The sequence below is a fragment of the Pinus tabuliformis genome, chromosome 9 (genome assembly GCF_031772625.1).
Source record: "Pinus tabuliformis cultivar Carrire ecotype Pingquan chromosome 9, CPIR1, whole genome shotgun sequence".
Taxonomy (NCBI): Eukaryota; Viridiplantae; Streptophyta; class Pinopsida; order Pinales; family Pinaceae; genus Pinus; species Pinus tabuliformis.
This window is the reverse complement of record NC_142307.1, coordinates 1,433,946,616-1,433,972,640: the sequence shown is the minus strand read 5'-3', so window position 1 is coordinate 1,433,972,640 and position 26,025 is coordinate 1,433,946,616. Positions and strand designations below refer to the sequence as shown.

Here is a 26,025-nt window from a genome sequence, read left to right as displayed (position 1 = left end):
TTAATTTAAGTTGAGCAACCACTAATGCCTCTCCCAACATCCATTCTCTTGGTTGTGACTTCACCTACATAAGTAGCAGTGGTTAAATATGTAGTTAAAGAAGCAAAGGAAACATTAAAGAAAATGAAGTATCTAAAATTTATTAACATACCAAGATAAGTAAGGGTAACAAAACTACTAATAATGACATAATATGCCCTTGTGCAAAGTAATATGTTCTTTTGCAAAGTGAGTTGGGTAATTGTTCCACAATAATTGATTATGATGGATTTATAGTGTTTCTACTTAATGAACCTATGATATAGCATATGCATTCATAGGATACTAAAAAACACCCCTTATTTCATTAGATATTGAAAAATATCTCCAAAATTATTTTATTGACCCCCCTTCCCAATACATATTTCCAATATTAAAAACCCCTATTTTTACTAGATTCCCATTTTTATACTCTTCAATACCTATAAACCCCCATCCACACCATATCCCTACCCCCGAATACCTATAATATCTTTCACAATCTTAAAACCCCATTTATAAATCAACATGTTAAGATATTGGTAAGGTAAAGCCTTTGTGGATAGATGTTGTTGTGCATTAATAGATGAATTATTCAAATGACACTGTAAATTATGTAAAGGAAAAAAAACCCTTTTAGATGTGTAGGATTATATTACACACAAATTAATCTTCAAAAATAATCTAAATTGGTCCTACATTAATCTATTCCCACTAAGTGGGAAATGCATTGGCACACTGAAACTAAATGCATCCAAAATTAAAAAAAAGAACTCTTTAAAAAAATCCCTAGCATTGTTAATAAACAACTATTCCTTAAATAAACAATATTTTAAAAGCATTAACGTTATAATTATTACATGTGAAAAAAATTGTGTTTTCATCCTAGCATTTAAAAAAAATTAATGCCTACATGGTATAATTATAACACAATAATAAGACCTTAAAATTATTAACTAATACCATGCCACGTAAAACAAAAACAAGAACACAATATTAAGGCCTTAAAGTTATTAACTAATACCATGCCACATAAAACAAAAACAAAAACAAGTAGTAGACATATTAGGTAGTGGAATTGCAAAATTCAAAAACATTACAGATTTTATTGAAAAATTTCAAAATCACTTTATCTTTATCTCTATCTTTATTCCAATAAAGAAATCATTAAAAATATCAAAATTTATAATCAATATGAAATCAATATCAAACTAACTTAGATTTCAAAATCATTAACCAATACCATTTCACCTAAAACCAAAAGCAAAAACAAGTGGAAAACATATCACGGAATGCAATGGAATTAACCAATACCATGCTCCATAAAACCATAAACAAAAACAAGTGGAGAACATATCATACCGTGCAATTGAATTGTAAACTTTAATATCAATAAAGAATATGTTTAAAGAGTTAAAAGGTACTTGAAAAGATGTCCAGTCAAATTTTAATGAGCATCTTTAAAAGTATGATTTTTTTAAAATTAAATCTCAAATTAATGTAAATGTATTATCTAACTCATTACAATAGTTTCCAAATTAATATAATATCAATAGAAATTTATTGTAATATTTAATATAATTTAAAATTAATATCAAATTTATTGTTATAAGTTTTAAATTAGTATAAAATAAATATTAAATTCATTGTAATAATTATTAAGAATATGTATATAGATTTAAATTTATTGAAAGTAATATATGTATATTTTTATAAATTTTAATAATTAAATAATTATATAAAAATGAATACTTTATTTTATAAATAAAATAATCTGATGTACTAATTTAATATTTAACTCAATTAATAATAATAACCATGGTTTACCAATCAAGTCACATTGACTCTAATTATCTCTTTGTTCATTTTATTGATTACAAATTTAGAAAATGTACTAAACATCTCTCTTCACTTTGTTGAAAAAAAGAAATTATTTTAATGTCTACGACGCTAAAGATAGCCTATAGGACAGATTGTTTCTTCATCTGCTTTATGTATTCGACCCTTTTTCTGTGAAGCTTCACAATAAATGCTCCCAACTTCTCGACAAACCCCTCTCTAAATAGATTATCCCAAGAGCTAGCTGCTATCATATTTGCATAACTTTCCCTGTTGCCTTTGAAGGTCTCACATTCTAAAATGAAATGTTTCTCTGTTTCCACTTTTTCAGAAGAAAAAAAAAATCATACTCTTTCCTCCCACACTTCTTTTGGCCTTTTCCAGCACCCCGTTTCTCAACGAAGTTGATGAAAATTAGTCTTTAATTGAGCAATAAGAATTTTGGCTCTCCAAGAGATATTAGGCTCTCTGTATGCTTTTGGTTGATGACTATGAGTGGGATTAAACACTTCAATATAATACTTTTTATTTCTTCCTAGCTCCTTATCCCAAGTATGCTTGTGGAACTTTTCCATAACAAAAGCTTTTATCTCTTTGTTGTTTATGGGACACGCGTTCAAGCAAATACCCCATTTACTAAACCATTTGTTATTTTGCTGCATTCAAGTTATTTTTTTTTCCCCTGTTGCACAATCTGTCATTAAATACAACCCTAGGCCATCTACCCTCTTCCATTTTCTCAATTTATTTTAAATGCCTTATGACTCACATGATAGAAATTGCATCAATAGGAGGAGCCCTTGTTTCACTTAACAAGATAATATAAGGAACTGCACTTTTAATCTTGAATTTGTTTGTAATCAAACACTTCTGAATTTTCTCAATTTGTCTCCACTTCATGTTGGATGTACTGGGGGCCCATAGTTTATAACCATAGAGAATCACCAGAATCACTAGAAGCCCAAAAAGAGTTTGAGTGGTTTTCCAATCCCCTAAATCTGTCTCTCTATGCCTATTTTGAAAAGCATAAAATGCTTTCCAACCCCCCAAATTTCTTTTCTTTCTACAACCATCCCAGCTTAGACTTTTGTTGAAGTCAATTCCGAGGTATTTGTAATCCGCAACTTCTTCCATAATGTTGCCTTCAAAGTAGAACTTATGCTAGTTATGTTTTCTTTTCTTAGAGAAAACCACTACTTTCGTTTAGCTGATATTGACTTGCATCTCCACACTTCTACAAAAATGCTCAAGGGATAGTAAGTGCTCTTGCAAACCAAGAGTCAATTTAGCAATCATAATAAGGTAATTTGCATACAAAAGAAGCCTTATAACAAACTTTCCCAAATAGATACCATCACCCCCTTGCGAATTTAACCACTCCTCAAGCTTCTCGATATATAAACCAAAAAGGGTAGGAGATAGTGGGAAACCTTGCTTGACCCTGATAACGCTTCTAAGACTTTCAGAAATGCCTGCTGAAGTTCTAATTTTGACTTTCACTTCTTCATACAGCCTATGCACAACTTCTCTCAAATGTTTAGGAACCCCAAGTTCCCCCATTCTGTGCCAAAGCTTATCCCTAGGAACCGAGTCAAACACTTTTCTGAAATTAACAAAGCAACAAAAGGCTTTTTCTTTTTTCTCCCAAACCTTTTCAATGATGTGTCTCAAAGTTATACAATGATTAGCTATGGAATGTTTAGGTTTAAAACCTGATTTCCCTTTAGCACGCTTATCTGTTTCTTCTACCCACTTGCTAATTTCATTTTCTAGCATGCTTCCAAATAGCTTTGCAAACAAAGGGTTTATCATGATGGTCCTATAATTGGAGGGATTATTGACGTCACCGCCCTTGAAAAGAGGTATTTCCAGACTAGTTGTCCAATCTCTGGGGAGCCCCTATTGTATGATGTTGTCGAAAATTTTTGTAATTTGAGGTGAAAGGATCTTTGAGCCCCACTTTATATATTCTTCTTGGAGTTCAACTAAGTCTTTCGCTTTTCCAACACTGAACTGCTTGATACCCATCTCTACCTCTTGCATCATGAAGAGCTCGGTGTTAGCCTTGGGATCCTGCTCATAGAGTTGTCTTGCATAGTCAAACCATTTAGAAGCTGTAATACTATTTCCAGTTTGTATCTTTTTCGATTGGAGCTCCTTCCAAAATAATTTGAGATTATTTTTCCCAAGGAAGATTAGTTCTTCCCTCTTTGAAACCATGAAATTGACCTTTTTCTTGCTGAATAATTGTTTGTAAGCTTTAAGCTTTATGTTATCCGTGTTTGACTCTTTCCACATTCTCCTTGCCTTTTTGCATTCCTCATCAAACCAAGCATTAATCGGAAAGCAATTTGTTTCAGAGTTCTTAATTTTTTCTCTTTTTCACTTTGCAAGTGCGCATTGAATTAAATGTGTTAATTCATGACTATGAAGGTTGTGAATTGTGATTTTCTCCTTCTCGAATAGCCTCTCTACCGTCATTTTGAAGGTATTACAATTTTCTGGAGTCAAAAGAATTATGCCCTATGGGAGATTTTGTTGGACATGTTGAATTTTTTACTCTATTTGTTTCTTTCCAGTCTAAGAGAAACATAAATAAATTGGCTTGTGATCTGATTTTAAGTCCCACAGTTAATCTCCAATCAAAACTTCCTCTATTTTCTCACACAAACCATGCGAGAAAATTACATAATGGACTACACTTGCTCCATTGTAAGAATTGCAAGTGAAATTATCAGACTTTGCCCAACTAATCAAGTCATTACAAATGACTAAATTAAAGGCCCCACATAGAGTAAGCAATTGATCACCAAAGAGATTGCAACCCTTGTCCTCTGAAATTCTTTCCTACTGATGATTACTCTCTTCTATTAGCCAAATAGCGTCGCAATTTTCTTTACATCAAAGAGTGTTAGCCTGCTCACTTGCCGTCCTAGCATTGAAATCACCCACTATAAGGACTTCACCTAGCTGTGAATATGTTGCAATATCCACTTTTAAGGCTACAAATGGATCTTTGTGGTCAAGCCCTCTACCTTTGTAGACTTTTGAAACTTGTGACACAAAATAACATGCTGCAATTCTAATGTGGTTTCCACTTTCTGATATTTTAAACCAAATGAATTGCTTATTTGAGTCTTCTTTTTCTAACTGAATGAGATGACCTTCTGTCTCCCTTACTAAAACCATGATACCCCTGTGCCCTTTGCCATTCCCTACTGCCTTATTCCACACTGCCATCTTCCAGTATCCTTCAAATAGAGGTGTCTTGCACCCTTCGTTCTCATGTGTTTCTATGAGGCAAATTATGTCTCTATCTACCACAATAGGCCCTAACCCAGGTCCTCGTCTCCATGGGTAACCTCTGTAGTTCCAACAAAATAATCTTAAGGAAACCTGGGTATGAATTGATTATTATTTATTTTGACATGCAAGACTCACATTTGAGTCTTTGTCCCTGCTTTCCCATACTGACCTTGCTTCCTGATTTCCTGTTGAAGAGTTTGTTGCCTCTTTTCTATTACTATCTTGCTGCTCTGTTTTGGAAGGAGGTCCAAATCACACTATCACAACTTTTCCTTTATAAATCCATGCTCTCTTGCCTTTATCTCTTGCTTCCCTAACCTTTAACATTTCCTCCCTCCTTTCCTCCTATTGTTTTATAGTTAAATCTTCTTCTAGGAAAAAGCAAGAACCCCTCAAGAGATGCTTCTTGCCTAGAATGATATATTTATCACTCAAGCTAGACATGATGACTTTTATGGGCCTGACTTTCTTACCATTAAACTTACCCACCCTCCATGCTTGACATATTTGTCTTTGCCATAGCAACTTGTCTTTCAAGAAGTCTCTTGCAAGGTCAAAAGTCCATTCATTTTTCCCATAGTCTTTCACCCCTTTAATAATTATGTTTGCTGCCCTATTTTGTCTTCTCTTTCATTATCTATCTTGCATGTGGTCAACCTGAATGTTTGTTCTTCTTTCCTTATTAAAAGAATTGCTAATAACTTGAGCCCAAGTTTTGGAAACTTTGGTGGAATCTCGTTTTCTTTCTTCTCTTGCTTTCTCTTCATGGTTTTCTATTTGGGAAATCATTTTCTCTTTACCTTGGGATGATTTTGCATTCACCACCTCTGTATCTTCCACTACATTTTTCTTTATGTTTTACACATCTGCCTTCATACGTTTCCATTTTATCTTCCCTATCAGGAGAGTTTCCTGTAACAATGTCACTTATTCTTTTAAAACTTTATTGCTTTCTACTAAAGCCTTATTCTCTGCTGTTATTATATATAAATTTTATGATCTCTTTCATGCTCTTTAGCTTCTAAAACCTCTAACCATTGTTTTGCATTTAACAATTCTTTCACATAAAGATCAGATGACTAGGTGAGAGGTGTGGATGTAGGACTATATAAGACAGAATCATCAATGAATTTTCCTCTAGACTTATTGTTGCCACGTGCTTGTAGAGGGGACTTGTTTGAGTGCTTCTTGTGAAGGGCTCCAGTACTTTCCTTTCTAAACCATTTTTTCCTTGTCTGCTCCTATTTTAGACAGGCTAGTCTTTGTTTCACAATGCCCTGATATTGTTTGACATTGACCCAAACCCACTTCCCAGCTTTGAGGGATGAGGCAATTTTCACTTGTCCTAAATCATTTGTCTCCATATGTTCTGAAATTTCTTGTCATGTTGTCATGTTTGAATGCATTTGCCGTCCAACCTATTTTGAGAAAGATGTAGGTCTATAAAATGCCAATATTACTTTGCACTGCTCTCGTTGTTCAGTTTATCGCTACTCCTTGCTCGCTGCTCGATATTGCTACATAAAAGCTCTTTGCTTTCACACTACTCACTGTTCGTTGCTCGCTGCTCTCACTGACCACGCTGCTCACACTGTTGTCCACGTTGCTCGCTGCTTATCAACAAAAAAACCTTCAAAGATAAAAGCAACATCCGAGCAGCGGAGAGCTCGCCATCTATCCTTCTTAACCTCTATGAACAACTTTTTTCCAGTTTTTGAAACTAGGACCCCGCTCCAAATACGAGATATAGTGGGAAACATCCATAGAGCCCTGAAGTTTTTCAAATTGTCTGCAAAGAAAAAACACATGCATAGTCTAACGAGGCGGAGGAGTTGCCCGGAAAGTTATGGAAATTCCGGTCATATTTAGAAAAAATCCGGCAAGGATTTTTGTAAATCCAAGTTATAGTTGTTAAACTTCAAAATTTCAGGTGTCCTAGACGTTTTTGATGGTGCCGAATCCATTTCCACTGATTCAAACAATACATCTACAAAAATTTTTGAATTTTTTTGGCCCAGATTCCAGCCATTTTTAGCCGTCCAGGCAATTCCTCCGCCTGGTTAGACGACTCCAAAAACACACTGTACTTTAAGCTGACATCATTTCGCCTTCCGAAGAAGGTTACGGTGATTGCACCCGCTCTTCCATTCATTCAGCTCGAGAAGAGATGAGTATCAACTGAGAAAAAGCAGAAATAATCTGCGTGCAACTGTTTACTACGTTAAAGATCAGCCATGAATCGCTGCATAGACATACCAAACCACGCCAGTGTCAAAAATATCATTCAAACCATGATATATTTGCGAAGCTCGGCAATTGAGACTTTTGCTGAAGCGACAATCGACATAATTTACGATAGAGTGCGCCAAGTCTTGCAGACCGCTACTTTTATTTTCTTTAATCGATCAACCGAAAAACATTGGAACTTGATGCATGCACGGATAAGCCACTAAAACAGGTTCAACAGTGTCACAACAGGTCGCAGGAATCTTATATTTGGTAGCGTTTTTTTCTCGCCTTCACTGAACACGTCTGTGGATTCATGCTTCCAGTTTCAAGACTCCAAGCGATCTGGGAAAAAATGATAATAATATTGGAAAATGGGTATTCAAAAATTCAAAAAATGTACCAAATAATTTTATTGTACACGTGTCGTTTCAAAATATTTTGAGAAACTTGTGTTTAGTGATTCTACTACCATCTGTCCGAAGCTCAAACCCAAAATAGGAGTACACAAGCAAAACAACAGGGTTGTCTATGTTTAATGAGGTGTAATTTTATTAGATGGCCAAAACTTACTACAGTCTGGTCATGGTTTGAATCTTGTTTTATGTGGAAATGGATTCAGTATCAACGAAAAATATCTGGGTATTCAAATTTTGAAGTTAGAAAGTTCAAATTCCAAAAAAAAATCTGCAGAATTTTATCAAATTTTAACCAAAATTTCTATTATTTTTTTGAAAAAAAATAATACCTCATTAAACTCCACCCAAAACAAATCGCCTTCCTAGCAGAACCTAGAGTTTACAGTTTTTATTCCATGCGATTCTATATGAATTCCAAAGTTGGACCTGTGCGGTTTGAACCAGTGAGTTCAGTATTGTTTCGTAACGATGGATTCCCATGGAGAAGGAATTGCAGATGTAGAGTCCAGTGAAAGCTAGAATGGCATTAGAAAAGGCACTGACACAACTTGTTTTCCAAAATGTTGCGTATAATTTCGCTGTAGTTATGATCTCGCAGGCGCTGGTTTACATTGTTGATGCCTTCATTTGTGCATTGGGATTGTTAGCCAATGGAGAATTCCAATACCTGGGATCAGAGTCTCATGATTTAGAAATTTTAGAAATTAGTTTAGAAATTAGTTTATGAGATTAGATATTTATAGTATTATAAATTAGTTTAAATTTATTTTAATTTTAATTTGATTTATGGGGATTTTTGGTAAATTTAGAAAGTTAAGATGGGTATAATCTTGTTATAATATAATTATTAATTATAATTATAGTTATAAGATAATTATTTTATTTTATTTAAATTTTATGTAATTAATAATTTATTTATTTATTTTTTATTTCATTTTAACAGAGTCAAAATGTTTACAAGACATTGCAATATCTCTACTATACTGAGCTCAAGAGTTCCTCTCCATGCAATTAATTTTAACTTTTATTATCTTTTAATTAAGGCACATGTAAATGTTTATAAAGGTTTACATACAACATCTCTCCCATACTTCTAGATTTAATTTAAAAAAAGTTATAAAATTAAATATTTTGATTTTGAAATGAATTTTGATTTTTGGGCATGTGGTATTGATAAGATGTAGTATTGGCCCATGGTATTGTAAAAAACTTATTTACAACTTAATAATATCCATGATAAAATGGACGTGAATATCTATGGTTAAGAATTTTGTTATATGGTAAGTATTAAGTTTTTATATGCTTATTAACCATGCCATGCATTTTTTGACAGCTAGGTATGGGAAAAATGACATGGTGGTGGAATGGGTTTACATTCCTGGTTCCAGCACATTTATGGAATGAATATTTTTTTCTTCTGGCTGGAAATCAAATGGGCTCTTACTTGGATCATGATGCTTCTTATATTACCTTTAGTGACACCTCTGTGGCTTATATTCTAGGTAGAGTGGATATTATAGATGGTTTGCCTAGTGCGATGGACTTGGGCGAAGGGATGGATCCAGTTATGTTATATTATGAAGGAATCCCATTTCACTGCCACCAACATGGTAGTAGTGCAAAGGATTGTGTTTTTTCAATGAACAAGAAGGTCCATGGGCCCTCGAGCACGTATGTCAGGATGTATCGGGCTTGAGATCTTACTCTATGGCATCATCTCCTATGGTTTCATGCTCGGTATTGTATGGGGTTTCTAATATGGTTCACAATTCTATCCTGTCTCCAAAGGCTCGTGTCCAAAGTCCATGCTTCTGACTCCCTCTCCCCTGACAATTGAAGGTACCTTTTCAAGTCCCTCCTTTTCTCTTTCAAATTATATTTCTTTCAGTGTCATTTCATCTATTCCTTTATGCTCTTCTGTAATTTCTTTATCATCGGTGGTCCTAATCCTTGTTTTTTCTTCCCCTCTATTTATGAAGCTTTCTCCTCATATTTCTCTAGCTCTGTGCCCCTTTCATGTTTCTCTGGGTGATTTATCCTCCCCGTCATTGTATTCCTCTTCTACCTCCTCAAAGCAACCATTTCCTGATGATGTGATCTACATTTTATGCTCTCAAATAATGATTCCCTAGTAGGGTGGTTTTTCATGGGCTTTTGGGCATCTTTCCCTTTCGATTAGGGAAAATTGTTGTTGGGGTAGGAAATATTACCTTTATATACCTTAGAAGAAATCCAAGTTTGACCTTGAAGCCAAGAAACAATTGTCCATCCAAGGGGCCCTTAGATCTAGCCTAGCCTTGTCGACCCTTCCTCAATGAAAATTCTATCTTTCAATTGCCATTGTTTGGCTTGTCCCTTTAAAAGAAAAGCTTTGAAAAGGCTTGTGGAATCCACTGTGTTAGATATCATCTTTCTTCAAGAGACTTTGGGAAAGGGTTAACTCATTTCATCATGTCTTGAAGTCCTATTGAAGGGTTGGTCTTTTTTAGTTGTGGATGCTTCGGGCTAATTTGGGGGTCTTGTTGTGGGTTGGTTACCTCATAAGAACTTGGTATCTAGTATTTGAAGCTCATAATTGATCATGGGTTTGGTGATTTCTCCTCTCATTCTGGGTAAGTCTACCTCTCTTGTTAATATTTATGGCCCTACTCAAAACCAATTTGATTTCTAGGAGGCTACTCTTAGCAAGTCCATCCTCTGAAAGACTAATGTCATTATCGATGGTGACCTCAATTTCTCCTTGGGTATTGTTGAAATGTCGAGGGCTCAGGCTCATCCTGATCCTCAAGGGGAATTGTTAGGAGCCGACTCTTTCACAATATGCTATTTGATGTGGAACTTTCAAAGCTCTCCCCAACTTGGAGATATAGACGTGTAGGGGAGGATTGGGTTGGGAAGCATCTCGAAAGGGTTTTGATCATTGAATATCTAATGGAATCCATTGCTATGGTTGGGAAGTGGGTTGGGGAAGGAGATATTTCTAACAATTCTCTCATATTACTGGAGATTAGGGGTTTTCCCCAGAAGCTGACTAGTCCTTTCAAATTTAGGTCCACCTGGCTAGCGAAAGAGGATTTTGTTTCCCTGATAAAGGAAAATTGGGTTCTTTTTTCTCCCATGATGGAGGCCTTAGTTGTTTCCCAGTTTGAATCAAGCCTGAAAAGGACAAAATTCAAAGTGAAGGAATGGGCTAAGAGGAAAAAGTGTTTGGAAGTAAAAGAGCTAGAAGAGATGGAGAAAGCACTAATTTCCCTCTCTGCTAGTGAGGGGGAGGGTTTCTCCTCTCTAGAATCATTATCCTTATGAAGATCTCTTGAAGGGAAGAGATCATGCCTTTTAAAATAAAGGGAGGAGGAATGGAGGTTAAAAAGTAGAGCAATTTCGCTTAAGAGCGGGGATGAAAGTCCAAAAAAAATTCAAGCTTTTGCAAAAGGAAGGAAAATAATTAACATTATCTAGAGCTTACATGATGATTAAGGATTTGAGGTTTCTTTTTTCAATGGTATGGAAAATCCCAGAAAACAATTTTTCGAGAACCAATATAGAGCTTGCTAGGTTTCCTCCATTCAGTTGAAGTTGTCCAAATGACTTAGATTTCCCTCATATGGTTGAAGTAGAGGAAAGTAATGCTATAATGGATGAGGTTTTGATGGAGGAACTGAAATAAACTTTGCATAGCTTTTAGAGGGGCAAGAGTTTGTGACCTGATGGATGAGGTGTGGAGTTTTTTCTTGAGCTTTTTGATTTCTTGAATCAAGACTTTCTTGCGCTCATTAAAGAGTCTCGTAGAGAGGGGTGTATTTTCCCCACTTTCAAATATACTTTTATTTCCCTCATTCCTAAATCTAGTTATCCTTCCTCCTTCTTTGACTTCAGGCCTATCTCTCTATGTAATGCAGTCTACAAAATAATAGTGAAAGTCATTGCACTTAGACTTAAGTCTATCCTCTCTAGGTATATCTCTTTGGATCAATTTTCCTTCCTGGAGGGTCGCCAGATTCATGAGCCCATAGTTGCAGGCCAACAAGGCCTACACAGCCTCAAATATTAGAATATGAAGGGGGCCATTATAAAAATTGAGTTATCAAAATCCTATGACTGAGTGAGCTAGATTTACATCAAATTTCTTTTCATTCATTTTGGCTTTGGTCTTGATTTCATCAACTATGTGATGGCTTGCATACAATTTGTCTCTTTTTCTATTTTGACAAATGGAGCTACCTCTCGTTTCTTTAAGGCGTAGAGGGGATTAAGGCAGGGATGTCCTTTACCACCCCTCCTTTTCCTCTTGATTCTGGAAGGTTTGAGTCAATTATTAAATGATGCAAAGAGGAGAGGATCCTTCAAGGGCATATGTATTGTAATAAATTTATCTATTTCACGTTTGTGATTTGTGGATGATATTTTCATCTTCTATAGTGGGAACTTATAGGATTTTTCGAGGCTTGTTGATATTTTATCTCCTTTTGTCCATGCCACTAGCATGTACATCAATGTTGGAAATTTTTCCATTAAATATCATAATATATTTGAGTTGGAGCTTCGTCTCTTATCTAGTTTTTTCCCTTATCCTACCAAACCAATGGATTTAGGCTTAGAGTACTTGGGCTTTCATCTTAAGCCCACTTTTTATGTTAAAGAGGATTGGGCATGGTTGATGGTGAAGGTGGACTATCATTTTAAATCATTGGTGCTACAAGTGGCTATCAAGAGTCGGTCGTCTGATGCTAATAAAATATGTCCTTGAAGTCGTTCTAGTCTATTGGGCCTCTTTGGCCTAGATATTGAAATGTATTCTTGAAAGAATCAGGAAACTATGTTCATATTTTTTGTGGTCTGGTAAGAATGATAAATATGTCTTTCCATGGGTCAAATGTGATTTAATTTCCAAACCAAAACATATGGGAGGGTGGCGACTTAAAATCTCTTCTTTTTTTCTAAGGCACTTGTTGCAAAGTGTGGATGGAGGCTTTTATCCTCTGATATTCTATGGACCTCAATGGTCAAAAAATATATGCATATATTTCACCATTTTTGGTGGAATATTAGATGAGGATCCAAAATAAAGCTTGATCAAACATTTCCATAATCTGGAGGGTCTTCCTTAACACTTTCTATATAATTGGGAACATGCTTTCTTGGAATATTGGTTATGGTGATAAGTTTGGACTAGGCCTAGATCCATGGCCTAACTATGATATGTGGTATAGGCTACCAAGTCCTCTGATTAGTTGTCTCCATGATCGTGGTTTGCACAGATTGGATTGTATCACAAATCCAAATCTTTCTTCTTTGTGGCATCAAGGTTGGCTATCAACAGTCGACTTGAATATTGGGGTTGGGTTTAGGGAATGCTTGAATGACTACATTAAAGCCCTAAGGGATCATATTACGGATAGGCTAGTTGAATTGAAGCTCATCATGTTTGAATTTTCTTTATATATATATATATATATATATATATATATATATATATATATATATATATATATATATATATATATATATATATATATATATATATATATATATATATATATATTTCTTTCTTGTTCTGTTAAAATAGTTAATTGAATTGTTGTTTGTATATGTATACACCATCTAGCAATCAAAGTTCTGGTCCAACTAGGAAAAAAGGTCAACTTATATGTCACATGGCAGGGTTGTATAGCTAATATGGTAGGGGCTAAGTTGACATCTGATGTGGTGTAACCTAGTGTCGACATGTGGCACTCGCACGGTGGATAAGTGGTAAGTTGGTCCTACTATGTGGCCTAATAAAATGGTGCCACATGGAACCCAAATTGGCAGGCCACTCATCATTAAATGGACCAATTTGGGGCTTCCATGTGGCAACATCAATTGGAAAAAGAAACATTTAATGGACTGACCCAGGGCTGCCACATGAAAACTCTCAGTTTTCTACATGACAACTCCCAGTTTTCCAATTAAGTTTAGCAAATGAAGAATTGGTTAATTCTTTTCCATTGTTATATAACCAAACAAAATGAAGTTTGGGAGCCCATGAGGTTTTACCGAGAGACCTCCCTAAACCACCAAAAACTTAACATAGTCATGGAAATCAATAATCCAACCAATGGTCTCTCATAATTTTTCCAACTCAATACTACTTAAACCCATTGTCCTTCGAGTAGTGGCGACCGCCCATAGAGCATACAGAATGAGGGTGTAGTTCACTAGGCCTGAACACATGGAAACTGATGGGATTTGGTAATGAGAGTAAAGGAAATCACATTTGATTTCAGTACACTTGAGTTTAGTTGTGCTTATCTAAGAAGGAAAATGGTAATGAGGTGGAAATATCAGAACTTGTTATGTGCAAAGCTAGTTCACGTTGAAGAAGAAACACTTACTTAGGAACTATCCATTAAGAAAATCCATGCAAAGATCTTGGCAAGTTCCAAAAAGGTTAGCTTAAAACTTACTATGAATAAATGTTGGCGCACTTGAGGAAAACCCTTAATTACTAACGCTTCTATTTTGTTGGGGTTAGTGCACCTCTATTTATGTTTAGGACTTCACTATGGAAATTAATAGAGTGACACCACCCTAGTTATGGATTTCATTTATAATTAAAATAAAATATTAGTATATATTTTCAAATTTGCATTACTTGAAGACACAATAAAATTAAGTCCAAAAATGGTTTCCTTGCAATACTTTTACACCATATGTGATTGACTAAGTAGTTGAAACATTAATTTAAGTTGAACAACCATTAGTAACTCTCCTAGCATCGCTTTGCTTGGTTCCAACTTCACCGACATAAGCAACAATGGTTAAAGGTGTAGTTAAAGAAGCAAAGGAAACATTAAAGCAAACAAAGTATCTAAAAGTTATTGACCTGCCAAGCAAGGGTAGCATAACTATTAATATTGGAACCATATGTCCTTGTGCAAAGTAATATGTTCTTTTGCAAAGTGAGTTGGGTAATTATGTTGCAATAGTTGATTATGATGGATTCACAGGATTTCCATTTAATTAACCTATGACACAACATGTGCATTCATAGGAGAATGAAAAACACCCCTTATTTCACTAGATATTGAAAAGTATCTAAAAAATTCTTTCGTTGAAACCCCCCTTGCCAATACATCTTTCCAAAATTAAAAACCCTTTATTTTACTCGATTCACATTTTTATACTTTCTAATAACTATAAATCCCCATGCGCCCCATATCCCAAATCCACAATACCCACAATATATTGACCCTATTTTTCACAATTTTAAAACCCCCTTTATGAATCAACATGTTAAGATGTTGGTCAACAAGGTAAAGCCTATTGAGAAATCTAAAGCTGAGATAAGAGGTGGTTTATCTAGAGATGATAACCATTTGTGAATACTTTTTACTTCATTTGATTAGGTACTTCTTTAGCTTGATTATTATAGAGTTCTTTTCATCAAACAACTATCAAAATATGAACAACAATGAGACAAGGGACACAAGATGTAGGTGATCAACTAGGGCCAAAACCTCTCCAACTTGAGAGGAAAACCCAAACAAATTCTTCTTCTTATAGAATATTCAAGTAGTGAAGTCCAAGACCAAGACCCTTGACCTAACAATCTCTCCAAGACCAAGTCACAAGACTTTCTTGAAACAATTCTTCTTCCTTGAGTCAATGCTAGTCAAACTAATTTCTTTACCATAGGTCTCGACTTCTCTTCATATTTCAACCTATTGACACCACAGGGGCTTCAGTAAGGAGCAATACCATACCACGTGCATTCATATTGGGGTATATATATTGAGGAAAAATGGACATAATATATTGAGCATATAATAGGGGGTAAAGGGTTTTTATATTGGCAAGTATAAAACCTTGAGCTCAAGATTAATGAAAAAATATAAAATGGTATAAAAAATGTTAATGAAAAAATATAAAGGGGTATAAAAAATGTTAATGAAAAAATGGATACCTACAATATTTGGTGAAAGTAGGGGTTTTCTAAATTGGGAAGGTGTATTAGGTTCGTATTGGTAGGGGGTTAAAGAATGTGATTTTTAGTGGTATTTTCCAACTTGTATTCAAATCAAAGGTATTATTTAATATTCCACCAACGCACGTGATATGTTAGAGGTTCATTGAGTAAAGTCCCCATGATTGACACATACCTTCAATTCTTGGCCTCTTCAAAAACCCTAGTTGCAACATGTGTGAAGGACAAACAACGATTTTATCCATTAGTTTCCTTCTTTTTGGGATAGTATTTCCTTCTTCTGCGATTTGGCTTGATAAGTGACTTGGTTTATTTCTTGATTCAACCTTCTAGGATGACTGTGATAACTCGGCTTCTTCTGTAGCAGATGGTACCAATCTTCTTCGCACGTGTGTGAGATATTTGACCCAAAACAGATTAAAATCACTCTAGCTCCTTCTTCTCCTTTATTTGCTTGATGAGACGCTTCTCTTCTTGTGTTTCTTGCACTTGATCTTCTATTTCAGATGCTTGAATGAATGCATCTTCAAGTGAGGCCAAGTTCCTATATATAGACTTCCCCCTCATGCTTGTAGGCTGACTTGACTTGATCCTAGGCCAACATGTGAACTTGGAGTGGACTTATTTCTTCATTTGAAGGTCGACTTGCTTGGTGCTCTTGGACTTGGTCTTGGAGGATCTTTTGTCTCTTACAATGACTCAAATAAATATGTAACATGCCCAACAAGGGTCTCTCATACATGACAAAGATTTAATTGACTTTATGACTTAATCACCAAACCTAATAGCTCTCAATGGGAGTTTATCTATAAAATAAAATTTCTTGAGCATGATCCCCATGAATCAAGCATAAAATAGTTTTTATTTTCTTATTTGCATTAATTACATAAAATCATGATCACACATGTGATTATGAAAACCGAACCTAGTTGCATATTTCAACAAAGTTGTGTATTAATAAAGTGATATTGGTTTCTTCTCTTGGTGTGTAAAAGGAGGATAAGACAAATGGAAGTTTTGATAGCAAAGGAAGATATAATCATGAATATATAGATTACCTAATGAATGAATGCCCTTTGGATGAGTAGGATTATAATGTACAAATCGTTGATATATAAAAGATAGCAAGTAGATTATCAATGCCTATTTTAGGAAATGATTTAGAATGGACACGCATTTATCTATTCCCACTAAGTGGAAAATACATTGGCAAACCAAAGCTAATGCATGTGAGTGAAAAAGGGCTCCCTAAGAAAAATCCTAACATTGTTAATAATTGATTGTTCCTCAATAAACAATATTTTAAAAGCATTAATGTTGTAATTATGATATGTCAAGAGGGTTTGTCAAAGAGGTTCTGTCAAACTTATCATCCAAGCATTTTAACGGTTATAATAAACTTGTCATCAAAGCATTTTAAGGGTTATAATGATAACACAAAGTAAGACCTCAAAGTTATAACTAATACCATGCCACATAAAACAAAAAGAAGTGGAAAACATATCACGGGTGGAATTGCAAAGTTCAAAATCATTAAATATTTTATTTTTTTTGCCAAGGTTGAAAAGCACTAAATAAAACCTTGTGAATTCTAACAAGGACATCATCCAATACGAAAATTTCATAATCAAATTTTATATTAATATGAAATGAATCTCAAACTAGGTTAACGTAGTTTATGATCACAATTCATCAACAAGAGAGGCTGCGAAGCAGAAAGTCCCTGAGAGGCTGCCAATCAGAAAGTCCCTGCCGTTGAGTGAAAAGAAAATACCGTAGCTAGAGACTAGCAAGTCCCTTCCGCTGAGTGAAGAGAAAACACTGTAGCCAGAGACTAGAGACTATCAACCGGTATGTCCCCTGAGTGAAGCGAAAACTCGGGAGCCAGAGACTATGAAGTCGGTATGTAGACTATGAAGCCGGTATGTCCGCTGAGTGAAGAGAAAACACCCGAGCCAGAGGGAGCTAGAGACTTTGAAGAGCCAGAGACTTTGAAGGCGTAGCTGATTATTATTCATATACACTGTAACACAACCATGTAAAATTATTGAATAGCGTGGAAAAAGAGACAAGATCACTACAAGCTGGCTTTTAAAATAAGCGAGATATACAATTTCCATTGTACATAGTTAGCATTAATGTTATAAGTAAAATATTATATGGAAGATTTAAAATTAATGGACATTTAAATAAGGAGATGATGTTCATTATTTTTTTTATGTCCGTGTGTCCCTTGTGCTGGCAATTCATAAAAGTGACAACTGCATTCTATGCTTTGGAAAAATAGGCGTTGGTTAGCAATCTGTAGCCATATTTACACATGCATTTTGACAGATGTTTGCAGCCATATTTACACATGCATTTTGACAGATGTTTGTGCCAAACTTACACATTTTCTTTTATACCTGTAATTTAGTAGGTTTCACACAGACCAAATTTTTTTATTGGATAAAATCACGGCTGGAAGAAGTTCATAAGTAGAGAAAAAGGTGTTTCCCTTCCAAAAGACTATTAATGAAATACACCAAACCTATTACAATAGTCCCCGCAGCCCCAAAGGTGCAGTGACTAATAAGACTTCAAATTTTTTAACCAATACCATGTCTCATGAAATAAAGAGCGAAAAATAAGTTCAATATCATTAAAAAGTTTGTTTTAAAAATTAGACGGCACTTTAAAAATGTCCAACCAAATCTTAACAAGCACATCACATTACAAAACAAAATGAAAAGTTTATAATTAAATCAATGTAAAGTCGCTATCAACTTACGTCTTCAGTGATCCGATCGGATTCTGTAGACATGTCGGATTGCGAAGGACGCATGCGTTCGAAAGTTGCACCTGTGCAGTTTGAACCAGTGAGTTCAGTTCTGTTTCTCGGAATTATATTATAAATTTGATTTGGGTGCAAGGTAACGTGGGAGAGGTGATTGTCTCCCAGCAGAAATTTCATTGAGAGTTCGGTCCAGTTCGTTGTGATGGATTCCCATGGAGAAGGAATTGCAGGCGCAGAGTCCAGTGAAAGCTACAGTGGTATTAAAAAAGGGAGAATGCACTGGTTGCTCGTTGGCATGAGCGTTATTGCTGTTGTGGTGGGGCAGTCTGCTGCGTTGATTTTGAGTCGCTTTTATTTCGAGCAGGGTGGGCACAGCCTATGGCTCAGATCGCTGTTGCTCCGCGTAGGATCGCCATTGCTTCTGCTACCACCATTGCTGAACCCACAAAGAAAATCAGCCATGCTTGCATTTGTTACCACTAGATATCTTCTGGCTTGTGGAGCTTTGGGTGTGATTGCAGGTGGGAATGCTCTGCTCTACTCCTTCGGGATTGCATATCTGCCAGTATCAACGTACTCTCTTCTCTGCGCCACACAGTTGGCTTTCAATGCCCTGTTCTCTTTCATTGTGGTTAAGCAGAGGATAACTCCATATATTCTGAATTCAATCGTGCTTCTTACCTTTAGTGCCATTCTGCTAGGTACCCAGTCGAGCAGCGAGAGACCGGAGGGAGTAAACAGAACCCACTTCATTCTGGGCTTTGTTTACACCATTTTGGCCTGTGCCATTTATGGACTCTTCCTTGCACTCTTGCAACTTGTATTCCAACATGTTGCACAAAATTTCACTGTGGTTATGATATCTCAGGCGCTCATTTACATTGTTGGTGCTTTCATTTGTGTATTGGGACTGTTAGCCAGCGGAGAATTCAGAGACCTGGGATCAGAGTCCCATGAATTTAGGTCAGGGGAAATGGGATACGTCATGACTCTACTATGGTGTGCTATAGCATATCAAATGTATTCCCTGGGGACATTTGGATTGATTTTCTTGATTTCTTCGTTGTTTTCTAATGTCATCGGCGCTTTGTCTCTGCCTGTTGTTCCCATCTTGGCTGTGTTCTTCTTCCATGATAAGCTGGATGGGATCAAGGTATTGGCCATGCTCTTGGGAATATGGGGGTTTGTTTCCTATGTTCTCGGTGGATACAAGGACTCCAAGGTTGCTGCTCACGCTGGTGCTCGGACGGTCACTGAGACTTAACTAGTTAGCCAGTCTTCTACATTTAAAATAGAGTTGTGAGACATATTCATGTGTTCTGTGATTATTACAACTTTAAGTATAAAATATATGATCCAATGAGTTATTTGGTGAAAATCAAAGATCGTCTTTATTCATTTTAAAGATATAGTCATGATATGATGGTGTACAGTACACCAAAATGTACCCACAACTATTCAAAGAAGATATTGTGAATGGCTTTTACCTATTCAAAGAAGATATTGTCATGATATGATGATGTAAAATATACCAAAATGTACCCACACCTATTCAAAGAAGAGATTGTCAATGGCTTTCACCTATTCAAATTAGAAGAGATTGTCATGATATGATGGTGTATAGTATACCAAAATGTACCCACACCTATTCAAAGAAGAGATTGTCATGATATGATGGTGTACAATATACCAAAATGTACCCACACCTATTCAAAGAAGAGATTCTCAATGGCTTTCGATGTGATATTCTTCTTGCAAGCTGTTAAAATAGACATCTTAGAAAATAAATCAACAACCATGAAGACACAATCATTGCACTTCTTGGTTGAATGAATAAAAAACATGTAGTCCATCGAGATGGATTCCCAAGGCCTTTTAGGAGTAGGTAGATGGGTGTACATCCCTTGCTTCTTAATGGCTATTTTGACAATGGTATAGGAAGTGGAGCACCTGATGTACTTGATGAGATCCTATCGACTTTTCGAACAATAGAAATACTTTTTTAGCATGTCCACTATCATTCCATGCTAAAGTGTCCTGTCATCCAATTGTAGTGAGCTTCCCAAATGAGAATTGCACCCTCACTTGAAGGAAAATAAAGCTAGTCCAAATGATATAACTTTCAGTCCTAAAGATGAAAGTCAATGGCGACCATGGTTGTGCTCAACATCTGGTAGGTGGTAGTGAATTCAATTTGACTCTCATAGAGTTAGGGCCACCAGGAGTCCTCATGTTTGTAGGAGTAGAGCACCATGGTCCATGGTTAGTGCTACAACTGGAGGTTGAATGAGGGATTCAGCGACGTGACTAGTGTTCCCTATCTTATATTTGATATCGAGATCAAATTGGTTCAAGTATGTGGACCTATTTTGATGACACCCATTCTACACTTTTCCTTATGTTTGCATGAACTACAAAGGCCTATGCTCAGTGTGGATGACTATCTCCTTCCTCACAATGCAATTCTTTCATTGGAAGAAGGCATGTATAATGGAATATATTTCTTCATCATATGTTGGATACTTACGGACAATTTTTGACAGTGTCTACGTATGATAGTCCGTTGGATGACTATGTTGAGTGAGAATTGTGTCCAAAGCATGTTATAAAGCATGTCTATGAATCTCAAAAGACTCTTGTAGACAAGGTAAGGAGAGCACGAGGGATGAGCATAGGTGGTGTTTCATATCATTAAAATATTTCTATTGAAATTTCCCCACATGGATTTTTCTTTTCCACCACTCTTGGTCACTTGGCTCAGGGTTTATGCAATATGGGAGAATCCAAACACAAGCCTCTAATAGAAGTTGGAAAGGCCTAACAAACTTCAAATATTAGTTTGTGCGGTTGGGATTAGCTAGGCACTAATGACCAAGATATTGGCTAGATCCACATGTGCACCACACTCATCTACAATGTAGCCTAGGTATTGTATCCTATTCATGCCAAACGAGAAGTTTTTTCCAAGTTAGCATATACCTTGTGTTTCCACGGAGTTTGAAGTACCTACTGAATATGTTGCAAGCGTTCTTCCCAACTCTTGCTAAAGATGAGGATATCATATAGATATACCACTGCAAAATAATTGGTGAAAGGGCATAAGATAACATCCATCAGCGTTATGAAAGATGTTGGGAGATTCATCAAACCAAAAGGCATGACCAACCATTCAAAAATACCTTCTTTAGACTTGGAAGTAGCCTTTTATAAATCAATTTTTTATATTGGTACTTGGTGGTAGCTAAACTTCATATCAATATTACTTAAGTACTTCCCCCCCTTGACTTGGTCAAAGAAGGTTTTCAATTCATGGAATGGGGTGCTAGTTCCTGACTATGATTTTGTCATGGCTCTATAATCAATATAGAGTCACCATTTCCTATCATTCTTCTACATGAGTATAATTGGTATTTTTCAAGGTTAGGAGCTTGGTCATATGTGCCCCTTTTGGAGTAGCTCTTGCATTTAGTTCTTGCTTTCCCTTTTTTCTAGAAGAGATAAGTGATAGATTTTCCCATTGGGTAGAGGTGTACTGGGGATCATATCAATTGAATGCTTGACTTGACATTGCATGGGTATCCTAGTGGGGAGGAGAAGATGTTTTTGTATTCTTTCATAAATTTGCCCACTTTGTTGTGTGGAAAGGCCCTATGTGGAGGGAATGGATGTGGTTGTAACATTCTGCTCAATTTGAGAGTGAATCAGGAAGAAGAAAAATTTCCTGGTATGGGAGATGACCTTCTTACATTTCTTAGTAGAGATCAAAGAAATGGTGGTAGGAAAATATACCTGTGGTATTTCTTATAGTTGTATGCCCAAAGTAATAATAACACTACAAGGTCTAGATTCATATAAAAAATGACACTTCTGTAAGTATGGTTGGCCTAAAAGAACATCACAAACTTCAAAGGTGTCAATATCACACAATACATAATCCTTCAATGGCTTGATGTCGTAGGGAAGGTGACATTGTTGACTGATGCAGAGATATTTTCCTTGTCGAAGCCACCTAATGGTGTATGGTTATGGGTGTGGTGTTATGGATAGGTCCAACTACTTGTTGACCTCTACTGAGATGAGTTTGTTTTGACTTCCACTATCAAAATGAAGTGCACTGGAGCACCCTTCACCCATATCAGTGAGTGAAAAGGGTTCTCACCTTCCTCTGGTTCTTCAGTTTTACTTGGTTGGACCTTGGTGATAGCAATGGTGGCATTAGGTTCTAGATAAATGATTCACTTCCCCTTGTCTAGATATAATTTAGAGTTCGAACTTGCATCTAACTTTGATACTTTCAACTCAACCATCAACGAATTCTTTGAGCAACATCCATTGGTGTTATTCCAAGGGATCTTATGGAACTTGGAGCACTTTCCCATGTATTTATTTTTCTTTCCATTACCCTTCCTTTTATGTGGCTTAAATAATTTGTCCTAGGGTGTGCCATCCAGGCTTTATCATTTTTTATATGGATTTAGGTTGCCTTTTCCTTTCTTCTACTATGAGTAATTCACATATCCAAACTCTTGCTTCTTTTGTTTAAATTTATGATTGATGTTGGTAGCATATCGATATGTCATGCCAAGTGAGGATATCTCCACAAACTCCATTTCTTTCTGGATGTATCTACGGAGACCACTATAATAATTGAGCACAATATCTCCCTTAGATTCTTTGATACCGAACTTGGTGTGCAAGGTATAGAAGATATTTGTGAACTCTGGCATTGTTTGGTCCATCTCCTGTCACAATGTGGTCCATCTTGTTTAGTGGACATCGTAGCTTACAACAAGGTAATAGGGTACTATTGTTCCATAAATTTGGATTCTTCTATGTTTCTCACGGTAAGTCTCCCACCAATCCTTGACATGGGGGACAACCTTAAGGAGTACAAAGGTAATCTTTTCTCTATCAAAAACTTTGCGGATAGAAAAATTCCCTTCTAGTAGATTTAACCATTTGTCTAGAGCATCTGCATATATCTATCCTTTAAATACAAGAATATCAAAACTAACATGTACCTTGAAGGGGATGATGCCTCCAAAGTGGAAGCTTGACAAATATGCATCGGTGGTTGGTAGCCATCGATGGATCTGGGAAAAGCTATCCATCATCTCATTCCTTTGTCATCCAAGGGCTTCCTTGAGAAACAATTAATAAGGTCTCCTTCTCTCTCATCTTTCTTTTCTTCCACCATGGGAGGACATTGGGGTTAATGAGGATAGTCTTATAAAGGCTAAAATAGTTCTAGTCCCAAATCCTTATACCCTAACCTTGTTGGGGAAAAACAAAGATAAATAGATAAAGAGGAAGCCATTTTGATACCACTAATCTGGATTTAGGAAGGGAAAAAAATAAAATATAGATTTATAACTGTAGAAATTTTGAATAATTTAACACATATTCAATGGAGAATATCCTGATCATGTACTATTGCGGAAACCATACACAATACATAAGCTCCTCTACGTTGATCAACAATATAGCAGCATCAATAGCAATAAAACAACAAGAGCATTCACACATTAACACAGTATGTATCCCGGGGAAAGCATCTTGCTAAAAACCCCAACTATCTGTATATTAATGATTGAGTCATGTAACATTACACAGAATAATACTTCTCACAAGTATCTCCACCTCTGTTACACACAATACATCTCAGATCTGATCTCCAAATCTCTTCCATTGTTTGCCTGCCTCCACTGCTCAATACCTGCTCAAGAACTGATGAGAATGGCTTACCAAACTCGTTTTTCACCTACAAAATAGTCACTCACACTTTGTTGGGCGTGAGCACAAGCTATAATGTGGGCAAATATGTGAGCAAACTCATTGGCATACTCAATCCCTTGATTGTGCAAGATCTGGTGCACAACTATAGTCACAACTGATAGCAATCTGATTCTCTACCACCTGTCCCTGTTGAACTGAACATGCACTGACATGAAACTGAGTTAACTGATGTATTCATTAGTTGTATTATGAGTTAATAACTTGTGAATTAATTAATAATTAATTCACCCAACTCATCTCTAGTCTATTTGCCAGTTAGACTAAATACAACTAGTTTAACAAAGCTAAACTGAACACAACTCCATCAACTCCACAATCAACTCCACCAAACTCAACTGATTGAGTTCTAACTGAAGTCATGCATGCAACAACTCAACTGACTCATAAGAAAAGCGTATTTCCTTCTGACAGCTGCATGTGCCACTTCTGTAGCTCAAACTGAAGTGCTCCAAGAGAATAAGAATAAGTTTATAGTCCAAATATTATTGTGAGATAATAATATTTGACTTTTCTATTTTTGACTTTGATCACTCACACTGTGATCACTCACACTTTCATCAAAAATAGAAGTCCATCTATTTTTTTCCCAACTTGATCAATCATCCATAAACAACAACCTGCAATCCATAGACATGATCCATATGTCTAAAAATAGACATAGTCTAAAAATAGACTTGCGCCAAAAATAGCCTGCAGGCCCACTTAGTGAAGGCGACTCTTTTCACTAAGCTCCATCATCTTGTTGCAATCTCAACACTCCCTCTTGACAAGATATGGATTATCAGCAACCCCTATCCTGCCTCGGTGGTACTCGAATTTGCTCCTGGTGAGAGCCTTCATCAGAATATCAGCATCCTTATCCTCCGTTGGAATGTACGAAAGTAACATGATCCTCCGCTGCACACAATCTATGATATGATGGTACCTGATGTCAATATGTTTAGATCTATCATGAAATACAGGATTAGCCGAGAGTTTAATGCAACTCTGGTTATCACAGTAAATCACAGTAGGATCCAAATGAGAACTGAACAAACCAACCAGGATCTTCCTCATCCATATAGCCTCGCATGCAGCCAAACTTGCTGCCATATACTCGGCCTCCGCTAAACTGAGTGCCACAGATCTCTGTTTCCTACTGTACCAAGAAACTGTTGTCGATCTAATACTGAAGACCCCTCCTGATGTGCTCTTTCTGTCTGTTGGGCTCCCTGCCCAATCTGCATCCGTGAAGCCACATAGCTTCACCTCATCCTCCTGTCTGTACCACAAACCATATCCCGATGTGCCTGTCAAGTAGCGCAATACATGCTTGCCCGCCTTCCAGAAGAGCTTGGTAGGCTTAACCATAGCTTGTGAAAGCTGGTTAACTGCATAGCATATATCAGGTCGTGTATTGACCAAATACATCAGCGACCCCACCAACTGTCGATAAATAGTGGCATCCACTTCTTCTCCCGAAGTGGCATCCTCCTTCCTCCAACCTCCAGGAAGAGGAGTATCAACAGGCTTGCAGCCATGCATGTTGAACTTCTCCAGTATCTCCCGAGCATACTTGCCCTGAGAAACAAACAGTCCACCACTGCGCTGCCATATTTCCAATCCCAGGAAATAGTGAAGGAGGCCCAAATCCTTCATCTCAAACTCTGTAGCAAGATCCTTCTTGCATGACAGTATCA

General features: G+C 36.3%; 1 pseudogene; it reads left to right on the top strand.

Annotated features, from left to right (window-relative positions):
- The first annotated feature begins 18,752 nt into the window (after window positions 1-18,752).
- LOC149153946 (putative purine permease 11 pseudogene) lies at window positions 18,753-19,814 on the top strand (annotated as a pseudogene).
- The last annotated feature ends 6,211 nt before the right edge of the window (window positions 19,815-26,025 follow it).